The sequence below is a fragment of the Propithecus coquereli genome, unplaced genomic scaffold (genome assembly GCF_000956105.1).
Source record: "Propithecus coquereli isolate 6110/MARCELLA unplaced genomic scaffold, Pcoq_1.0 Scaffold168, whole genome shotgun sequence".
Lineage (NCBI taxonomy): Eukaryota > Metazoa > Chordata > Mammalia > Primates > Indriidae > Propithecus > Propithecus coquereli.
This window is the reverse complement of record NW_012141413.1, coordinates 1187955-1198747: the sequence shown is the minus strand read 5'-3', so window position 1 is coordinate 1198747 and position 10793 is coordinate 1187955. Positions and strand designations below refer to the sequence as shown.

The 10793-nt window shown below is 56.2% G+C and overlaps 2 protein-coding genes across 2 annotated transcripts in view; one reads left to right on the top strand and one right to left on the bottom strand.

Moving 5' to 3' along the window:
- Nucleotides 1-10793, top strand: part of IL17D (interleukin 17D) — a 16922-nt gene that overhangs the window by 4794 nt on the left and 1335 nt on the right. The gene's annotated exons all lie outside the window — the stretch shown is intronic.
- The window catches only part of N6AMT2 (N-6 adenine-specific DNA methyltransferase 2 (putative)), a 25873-nt gene continuing 23864 nt past the window's right edge, over nt 8785-10793 (bottom strand). Inside the window, exon 6 of the mRNA XM_012641734.1 lies at nt 8785-8875. The gene's annotated coding sequence lies outside the window, so the exon portion shown is untranslated. The remainder of the gene's footprint in view (nt 8876-10793) is intronic.

Sequence of the window (10793 nt, the reverse complement as noted above, 5' to 3'; positions counted from 1 at the left end):
TGTGTTAAAAGAGAAACTACGACATAATCACATATGATAACATGGTATTTTAAATGCCTGCACATACACGCACACGGACAACTTCGTGGCGCCTCCCATGAGGGGCTCTGGGAGGCTGGGATCAGGGTTGGGGAGAAGACCCAGTTTTCACTCTTGTATCTTTTGAATTTTCTGTCATGTGCATGTGCACTTTTTTCAAAGACATTTTAATTTTTAAGTTGAAAGCAGAAAGCAAAATCCCCCAACAGTGAGAAAAAGCAGATACTGAGGAAATGAAGCTTCAGCTTTTAACAGCAGCCTCGGACGTACCAAGAGCACAGGTGTGAAGGGAACCGTTTGCTCTTAAAGGCTGTCAGACTTACAGAAGAGGCAGTGTAGACCTCTGGGCGGGGTGTTCAGAGCCCCCGTGAATCCACAGCGGGCCCGGCTGCAGGCGAAGAGCCCCGGCCTGGAGAGATGATGGCATTGGCCCCGGGTGACTGGCAGAAAGTGGCAGAGTCAGGATGTAACTGTGGGCCTCCCTGACGCCGGCCGGCCACGCTCCAGCCCAGTGTGCTGTTAGAAAAGCAACATTCATTCACCTTCCAGAATATAAAAATATTTTCTCATTTACTTTGTGGCATAATGTTTGTTTCTCTTTAGCTTTAAAAACAAAAATGCCAAAAATAAAATCAATTGGATTGCTTAGTAAGAGCTTTTTTAAAGCCAAATTGATATATTAAGAAATTTATTGCAAGAACAGAGGTTTATTAAAGTTTCAAGATACACAACACTCATTTTTGATGAAACCCCAAAGACAAACACCTACTAGAACTCTAAAATTACAATCTTTAATGGTTTATATTTTTCAATTTTTGGTAGTAGTCAAAGGATAACTTTAGGATGTGAATAGTGCACAAAATTTTCTTTTTAGGCTTTATTTGTTACTTTTTTATTTAACTTTTTTCCGCCACAGAATTTAAGAGGCTACACCTGAGTTTATTTTGCGATAAACAACTCCATGGATAGCCGTAAGGACAAGGGCGCAAATGGCAAGGAAGACAAAGAAACGGGATGGGGTGGCTTCTTTGGTTTGCTGCTGCTGTAGCAGAATACCACAGACGGGTGGTTTATAAAGAACAGAAATGTATTTGGCTCACAGCTCTGGAGGCTGGAAAGTCCAAGAGGGAGGGTCGTCCCGTGGTGGAAGGCAAAAGGTGACAGTGAGTGCAGGAGACAGAGAAGGGGACAGTCTCACCTTTTTATCAGGAGCCCACTGCTGGGACACCAGCGTTAACCCACTCTGGAGTGTAGGGCCCTTACGGCCCAGTCGGCTCTTCAAGGCCCCACGTCCCCGCACTGCGACAACAGCAGTTAAGTTTTTGGGGGGCACATTCGAACCACGGCAGGGAAGGGAGGAGCGGCAGGATCGGGACGGGGAGGTTGAACGACTTCGAAGCAGGCGCGGTAGGCGGCGGGGAGTTCGGGCGCGGGCGAGCCGGGGGGCCCCTAAAGGAGGGCCAGACCAGAGCGGGCGCCGGGCTGAGGGAAACTGATACTTTCCCGTAGAACCCAAGCTACCAGCACTTTCAGCAGGTGACGTTTGGGAAGAGGGGAAATCAGAAAATAAGTTCCCTTCAGGGATTTCATCTGAAACGCGCAGGGCAGCAGCGGTTGGACACAAGTTAGTAACAGCAAGGGACTGAGAGTCACGTCAACAGCCGCCGGCAGGCAGCTGGTCAGACAGAATACTGCACAGCTGTGAGGACCACTGAGGCGGCTCTACACGGTACCACTTCCGGCTTCCTGTGGGCCGGTCGCGCGGCCCATTCGCAGGGTGACCCTCGCGCTCTGACGGGTCCGTCGCCTGCTGTTGGGCGATGCCGTCGTTAGCGCTGTTCATCGGGAAAGGCCGGGTTTCTAGACGGGTCTCTTGCATTCCCTTCCTCCTGCCGTCAGTGTGGCTAACCCGGAAGTGCTGTTTTCCGAGTGGGCCGCCACTGATCGCCCCATTTCCCCAATGCAGGAACTCTGGGTCGCGGGCATTCATCGGGCATCGCCGAGGCTCGTGGGCAGCTCCCGGAACACGGCTGGGAACCACGGGCCCTGGGCGGCCGCCTGCGACCGCGACGCCCCGTTGCCGTCACTGCCTCTCTAGCCCGTCTTTAAAAGTTGTGAAAGGAATGCAGCAGCCAAGAGAAGTTAGGAGTACAACGGTAGAGCATGGCAGCCCCTCTGAAAGCATCCTCCGATTCCCACTCGGCACTTTCCAAACGCGCCCGCCCGCGCGCCCCGAGAACCGGCCTGAGGCCGCCCTCGGGCTCGGCCTCGGCCTGCAGCGGCCCCCGCGGCCGACAGGGGGCAGCGCCGCGCCGGCGTCCCCTTCCCGCCGCCGCCGCCGGGCGGGGCCCCACGCGGTCTTGGGAATTTGGCGCGGCTTCTATTCTTATAACGCGTTTCCGTAGTAAGTTCACGTTTGCCTGGGTCCCCGCCTGCACCCTGTGGGTCCTTCTGCGGACTTTAAAGCAAACAAACCTTTCTGTTTCAAGGGCTGTCTGGAGCCAGTAGGTTCGCACAGCTGCTGTGTCCTTTCTGCGCCACCTCACGATGACAGTGCTCTGCTGAGAAAACAAGGCAGAGGTGGAGAAGGGGACACGAAGAGAGAAAAGGAGAGAAAGTGAAGGGCTGCCTGGCTCGGTCACAGCGTGGCGGGTGGGACGTTGTGCGTTGGCATTTACGGTTGGAGAAAAGGAGGCATCCACTGTGCAGAGCAGCTTATTTAAGAAGTGTTGGTATTTCCCCCAAATGTGTTTTCATATATAGGTGACCTTGAATTGGCCAAATCCCTGCACAGACTCACCCTCCGTCCCCAGCTCTCAAAATAGAGCAGGCTCTACAGCACCTATCACTGTTCCACGAGGCAAAAATAAAAGCATTGTCGTGGAGCATTGTCATGGGATTAAAGTCTCTCTTCTGAAAATTGATACGTTCGTTTTGCTTTGATGGTTATTTTCCCTAACTGCCTGGGTTTTACTTTAGCATTCCTGCAGTAGCCAGGGACCAAGATACTATTTCATTCCATCAGCACCTCTTCCAGAGTTCCTCACCTGAAAACATGTGCACCCTCAATGCCAGCAGGCGTTTGGGCCAGCCAGGAAGTTCCCCACATGCCATGAAGTGAAATTCCTTATGTGTCTGTCTGCCAGAAATGATACAGAAATGACACGTGAAAAACCGGCAATGAGTACACTGCTCACTAAATTGATAAGAGGTCAAAGAGAAAATAACCTACCAGGAACCCTTAGGAATTAGAGTCGAGGCTAATGTGATGGCAGCTATTGCTCACAACCGGTGTGTGGTGACAGCTGACCCACCGAGCGCCAGGTGGGCTCCCCGCCTGGTGCGCACCGGTGCTTCCCCGCTGCCCAAGGGTGGCGGCTGCAGAGCCCGCTGGAACCCAGCTTCCCGGGACAGAGTTCCACCACCCCGTGGGCATGAGTTGTTTTTCCTTTGAAGAGATGCTTCCCAGCTGCACTGAATGTGTGGCATTTGCCATGACAAAAGGTTCGAGAAATTTGGGCTCTCATTCTCATTTCTCTTTTTCCCTTTCAAAACTTTTTTTTCTGAATTATCCTCCAGATTCTGTTCCAAAGCATCAGTCTTTCCTCTTCCCGGATCTCCGAGATGAACAGATTTTACACGGAATGAATGGATTCCTGGTTGTAGCTTCACCACTTACCAAGCCCTGGCCAGTTGCTGAATAGCCACAAACCACAGCCCCGCGACTTTTCACTGTGCAGGGCAGTGCAGGCCCCGGGGCTGGCCCAGCAGAGCTGGAAGACGCTGGGTGAGCCCCCGCCCTGCCGCTGCCTCCGTTTCCTCGCCAGTGAGAGGAGGGGGCAGGCTGAGCCCTCGCTCCCAGTAGCCCTGAGCCGGCTTAGTTGGCAGGAGAGCCGGGATGGTTCTGGAGCCTTTCCCCATGGCTCGGCTTCAGGACTCACCTTGATGCCAAGTTCAGGATCACACCAAAGTCAACTTTAGTCCCCCGATGGCAGCAGGTCTGACCCCTATTTCTCCTTGGTCAGGGAAGCTGCGGGGATCAGAGCAGGTCAGGCCTCACTGCGGTCCCAGGCTGATTTTTCCATGTCCTCTCTCATGAGACATGCACGACTGATGTTTTCTTGTAGGGGCCAGAAAAGCATTTTTCAAAGCTTCTTGGCAGTACATATTGAAGATCTTTGGCTCCCTGGGGCCTTAGCAAATGGAAGGAGGGTGGAGCTGATGGGCCCGCTGGCCAGGGCTTTCTGGCAGAGGGGAAGTTGTTTGTGGTCTCCAGTTACTCCCTGGTCGGCCAACAGAGCCCTCTCTACCCAGGCCTTGCTGCTGAGCATGGTGCACGGGCCCTGCCCTTTCCCCTGCAGTCTTATAACTGGTCTCCTCCCAGCAGCACAGCTTGTTCCAACGAGAAAATGAGAGATCGGAAGGTTAACACAAACCCGTCTTAGTGACTCGTTACTTCTCTGAAACGTAGAGACCAACTGGCCTATACCAAGGCTGTCTATTAGAGTTATCTGGGGAAGTTTTAAAAAATACCCCCCCCACACACACACTCTAGAGCAATTCATTCAGAATCTCTGGGGATGGGGAAACAGCGATCACTTTTTTAAAAGCTCACTTGTGTGCCTCCAAGGAAGCTATTCTATTAGCAATGTTAATTGCTTATTGGGTTATTATTGGCTTTCTGCACTAATCAGATATAGGAGCTAGCAAAGTCCTGGGCTAGTATGGTCATGACATTCACGTGTACTTGGGAAAATACAGTCACCCCATTGCCATCAGCTGCGGTCAGTACAGACTAACCAAGGGCTCACCGCCCTTTAGAGATGATGCTGTTCACGTGTTCTTGGGGAAAATGCAATCACCCCATTGCTGTCAGCTGCAGTCAGTACAGACCAACCAAGGGCTCACTGCCCTCTAGAGATGATGCCTAATGTTGACTGTGCAGCCAGGGATCGGTTTCTGTTGACGCATCTGAATCAGTGAGTCCCCATTTAAATGAGCACAGCGGATGGCTCGGGCGGCTTGTTAGTAGCATTCGGAGCTTGTTGCTCAGTGGCGGTGTGAAGTCTCAGAACCTGCGTTTTTGACAAGAACTCTGCATGGTTCTGACGCAGGTGGCCAGACCCAAGCTTTGGAAATCTTGTTTATGCTTCCTTCTTGTGATTTTCAGCAGCGTCTCAGCTCTTGGGAAGGGAGGCTGCGTGTCCCTCAGTGTCCCCAGTGCCCTGCCGGGAGTCTTGGTGTTACCATAGTTGTGTAATGTCTCAAGATCAGCTGGAGCGAGTCCACCTCCTCATTCTTCAAAATTGTCTTGCCTATTCTTGGCCCTTTTCTCTCTACGAATTTGAGGATCAGCTTGCCAAGTTCTCAGAGAAATCTTTCTGGGATTTGGCTAGAATTGCGCTGACTTTATAGATTAATTGGGGTAATTTTCTAAGACCTTAGAGGCTCGATGCCAGTGTCTTTTCTGAGCATAAAACACTGATTAAAACGTCACATCACCAGTCCTGCCCTTAGGAAGTTGGGGGAAGTGTCCTGGCTGTCCTGCCCGTCCCCTGCACTGTGCAAAGAACCAGGCAGGGAGGGCGATTTGCCCAAGGTCACCAGTTGGTGACTAAGTTGGACCAAAACATTAGGCCCAGGACTCTTATTGGCTCCATCCCGCCTTTTTAAGGAAATCTGTTGGGTTGAACTCGTTGACCTTCAGGTCTGGCAAGCCATGCTTTTCTGGCAGGTTTGTCTCCACTTAACACTTGCCAGTACTGTGGGTTTCCAGTGAGGAATGGGGAAGGCATTTGCCCCTACTTCGTTCACGGGGTTGGGGTCTTCCAGTGCGGTAAGAGAAAAACAATCCTACCCACCCTCTGCTGCTTTGAAATTAATTTCAGGTTTTGCAGAGCGGGAGGGCGAGACCCATCCGGGAGTGCGTGCCAGCAGTGCCCCAGCTATACTTGGGCATCAGAGAAAACACATCAGGTGGCCGATGCCTCCCTCAGAATGTGCTCATTGTTTTCTGAGCTCCGGAACAGCTTGGAATTGTTTCCTACCACGTCTGGGCCCCAGGGGCAGGGCTCTTTTTCTGTCTCTGCTGTCACTTACATTCCTCCAGGAGCTCGGTTTCCATCACCTCTAATCATCCCTAGAGGACTTGTCCTTTGTTCTTGGATTAAGCCACCTGTCACTCACTCAAGCCAAGCTTCCCACGTGGCTGGGACGCTTCTGAGATCTGTCAGAGGGGAAAACTTGATGTGTTTCAAGCATGTCCCGGTGCCAGGCTTCCACAGAGCAGCACGCAGAAAATGTGAAGACAAAAGAATTATTGCTCACAGGAGGCAAGGGGCCGTGCCGAGTGCTTACTCAGTTGCATTTCCATGTTTGGTAAGAGAAAAGGTTCCCAGTTGGAGTTTCTGCTGTTTCCTTTCCGTGGCAGCTTTCCTAGCTGATGTCCCCCCACGTCGCCGCCCGCGGCGCGCAAGAGGCTGGAGCGACGGTGCGGGCCCCTCCCGGGCTCCTCGCCTGCGCGGCGGGTCTTTCTGTTCTCCAGGGCGTCCTGGGCGCCGGGCGGCAGAGGTGCTGTACCCGCGCTGGGAGCACGTTCCTGTGGCGAGAGGAACCTGGTCTCAGCCCCACCGTTCGCGGTTTGCAGCCTGCCCCGCTCACGCCTTCAGGGCCACCCGCGCCGGGCAGAGGCGGGCAGCGGTCTCTGTGGGAGGCCTTAGCCCAGGGGGCGGCGGTTACGTCGGAGGTGCCGGTCTGGCCGGCTGGAGGGCAGGGGGATATTTTCAGTCGGTTGGGCCTCCGACCCGCACCACATCCAAGCACCTGTGGGTTCCACCTGCAAAACCAGCGGGGCGACGCGTGTTGCCGAACGACCCAGGGGGTGGTGAGAGCCCCGCGGTTACTCCGCGCCGCGGCCCCAGGAGGACAGGTCCCAGCTGATGGGAACGGAGAGGGCTCGGCCATGCCCTCAACTCAAGCTCACAGTGCCAGTGAGGAAACTGAGTCCAGCGAGGCTGGGCTGGACCCACGTGCCCGTCCTTGTTCCCTGTGCTGCTCGGGGAAGCCCCTTTCCAAGTGGGACCCTCACCAGGTCCCGAGAACTGAAGGTCAAATCTAGACTGCGGCGGCCCGCGGGGGTCCCGCCGGGTCTGCACCAAGGGCACACGCACGCTCACGCGCTCGCACACGCGCAGCATGCGCTCACATGCTCACGCTCACATGCTCACGCTCACATGCTCACGCTCACACACACACAGCACTCCAGCTACAAAGACCTACTGCCAGTTTCCCACCGGCCACGTGGTCTGCTTGCTGCTTGGAGCTCCCTCACCCCCCTCCTAGCTTAGTGAAGCCCGCTTGTCCTCGGGCCCCTCCCGCGGCTGGCAGGGGTCTGTGCACCCGGTGCCACATCATCACAGCGCCTGCGTGGAGCTATGGGGCTTGCCCCACGTTCGCGCTCACGCCGACCTGCGCGCCGCCCAGTGCCAGGACGCTCAGCGACCTCAGCAGCATTAGCAGTTGACTAGCGACGGTGTCTCCAGAGGCGAGGACTCTGCTAATCGAAACCACGGTACCATTGCCGTACCTGAAAGTTAACGCTTCCTTAACAGCTTCCAGTGTGCGGTCAGGTGCGATCCCTGATTGTCCCATAAATGATTTTTAAAACTTAAATATTTTTCCCTTTACTTTTTATTTTTAACTCTGTTTTGAAATAATTTCAAACTAACAAAACTGTTGTGAAATTAGGACAAGGATCCCGGTATACCCTTCACCCAGGTTCCCCAAACGTCACATCATGGAATGAACAGACTCAACAGTGATCGAACCCACACGCCTGAACCAGCGCAGCCACGGACGCCCCTGTTCTGCTCCAGGATCCAGCACAGCTCACGCATTCCCTCAAGCGGCCAATGACGTCGTGGAATGTCCCTCGCTTTGGGCTTGATGTTTTTTAAGCAACCACATAATTGATCGTCCAGACGTAGACACTTGGGAGTGGAAGGTGCTTGATTCGTCATAACTGTCCCAGGAGAGCAGGGGTGCACCCCTCAGGGCACCCTGTGTCCCGCAGCCTCCACCATCCTACCAGCTCTTCCTGAAAGCTGGCGGGCCCCGCCTGCCGCGCCCCTTTCTTTTCCCTCCACACGCTCCCTCGAATTGTCTTACGGAACCACCGTCTAGCCTCCAACAATTAAAACCCTCTACCTTCAGCCGAGATCTCCCCCTGGGGCTCGCGACCATCTTCCACTCTTCCTAAAATTCCATCTGACCAGGTCCCTTCCCTCTCTAACACCCTTCCCGTTTCCTTCAGGGCCAAAGCCAGGCCCCCCGTCCGGCTGCAAGGTCTCCAGCCTCATGGCTCGGCCGTCCTTGTGCGCTCTGGCCTGGCCTTTGCTCCTCCTGGCTGTGACGCTTTCCTTCCACCCTGGGCTTTGACCTCTGCCCCAATGGCCTTCGTCCCTTCTTCGCCTAGATAAATGCAGCCAGCATCCACCTTCGCCAGCAGGCTCTCCGGTGGCCACAGCCTGGGGCAGGTCACACGCACATTTACCCCAGAATGAGTCCTCGCCAGGTGTGTGTCGTTTGTGTCCCCATCGCCTGGACAGCATATTTGGTGGATGTATGTTGAAAGCGACTGGATACATCATAAATCCTAACCGTTTAGGGGCTTACATTGAGCTCAGGCGTGAAGGGCAGGAAACTGGTGTAGGCCGGGCCCTCCACCCGGCTCCTGCTCCTCTGTGGAAGGCTCCGGAACGGTACGTCAGGGCCTGAGGCGGCGTCAACCCTGTCCTCACTCCTCCCTCACAGGGAGCTTCGATCGCATGCGGTTCACCTGTTAGGAACACATGGGGAGAGAAGTTGAATTTGAGGAAATTCGGTAATACCAGGTAACGACCTAAGATACTGACTTGAATTGGACCCTAAACTGTGGCGAGGCTTCTCTGAGTTGATACTGACTTGGGGAAGAGCGAAGCTCGGCTGTGGGACGTGCAGGGTCCCTTCCACGTTGGGGTGCCCGAGTGCGGGGGGCAGAGGGAAAGCGCGGCCAGAGAGCAGGACGCTGGGCGGGGAGGTACGGCCGCGCCTGGAGGCGTCTGAGGGCCAAGCAGCGGGTCTGGGTTTTTCCCGACGGGCACCCCAGCGTCAGAGGTGCTGGCACACAGGAGGCTGGCGCCGCTGGGGAGGTGAGGGCGGACGGCTCGCACTCACCTCGCACTCACCGTGCTTCAGAAGCTCCCGGTGTTGGACTGAGGAAACGGTAGCCACGAGGAGCTTGAAAAGTATTTTTTCAACTATTTGTGTGCACGTTGGAGGGAGGCATGAATGGACAAAATCAGCTTTTGCTTTGGAGACAGCTATGCATTTTGCAGGCGGTCCCTGCACCCTCTGCAATTCATTAGCCTTGGCCCTGGGCCCCTGCCTCTGTCCTGTCTTTGTGGAGCAGCGTGGGAAAGAAGTCCAAGGGACAGTGCTTCCAGCAGGACCCCAGCCCAGGCTCCTGCTCCCCTGTCGCCTCCCTCCTCTGGGCACCCTGACTGGAAGCCTTGGCGCCATTGCTGAGTCCTCTGTCCTCATGCCGCACATTCAAACAGTGGCCATGTGCTTGGAAATGTCCCTCTGGGTTCAGTGTGAGAAGGGGCGGCTGGGCGTGGTCCTCCGGTGTCCCCAGCAGAGGCCTCACAGGCTTCCTGGGCCCAGACCGCCTCTTCAGGAAACCCACCTGGGTCCTTCCTGCGGCCGCCCTGGCATGGAGCTGGCACTGCACAAACTCCCGGCGGAGAGAAGCACCATGTCTAGACCTCCCGCCCGGGCATGCTTGCTTCCGCCCAGCACTGTCTAAAGATGGCGGACCCAAACGGGAGAAGAGAACTGCGCCCTCCTGAGGCCACCGCGCCTCCCAGCCTCTCCTGGCCGCTGAGGCTGACTCCTGACTCACTGACAGTCTCCCGGAGGAGGAAGCTCTTGGTCTGATCTAGCAGTTTGTCCTGTCCTCCCGGGAGGGTCGTTCCGCCTGTGCCTCCCCGCCAGACAGCATTGTCGCCGGCTTCCCCTTCTGCAGACCAGCCCCCAGCCTGTCCTCCGACCCCCTGCCTCCCTAGTCCCCAGCCTGTCCTGCGACCCCCTGCCTCCCTAGTCCCCAGCCTGTCCTCCGACCCCCTGCCTCCCTAGTCCCCAGCCTGTCCTGCGACCCCCTGCCTCCCTAGTCCCCAGCCTGTCCTGCGACCCCCTGCCTCCCTAGACCCCACCCTGCCCCCCCACAGCCCACAGGCCAAGGTAAGATCCGCGCTCCTCCAGTTCTAGGGCTTGAAACCTTCGCGCGCGTCTCAGTTTCTCCTCGGTGGTCCCGGCCGCTCCCGTGGGGTCGGCCCGCGCCGGTCCTTCCCGGGCCGGCATGTCACGTGCCTGCACATGTGCGTCTGCCGCTTGGCTGGCTGGAGAAGCCGCGGGAGAGACTCAGATGTGAGGGTCTGTGGGACTCCGCCGCGGAGAAGTAGGATGGTCTGAGGACTGCACGTGTCACACTGGACAGATTAATGCAGCCCCACGAGAAAGGGGCCACTCGGGCGAGGCCCTGGGTTCCCCCAAGGCCCGCTGGCTTTGCGGGGCTGAGGCGGAGGGTGGCGTCCTCCTGCCTGGGGCGCGGTCGCCTCCTCCTAGGGAGCCCCCGGCCCTCAGGACTTGCTGGCGCGGTGGCCGCAGGCGGCGCGGGGGGCGCTGACCCTCGGTTCTTGGCACCAGACCCGAGGACG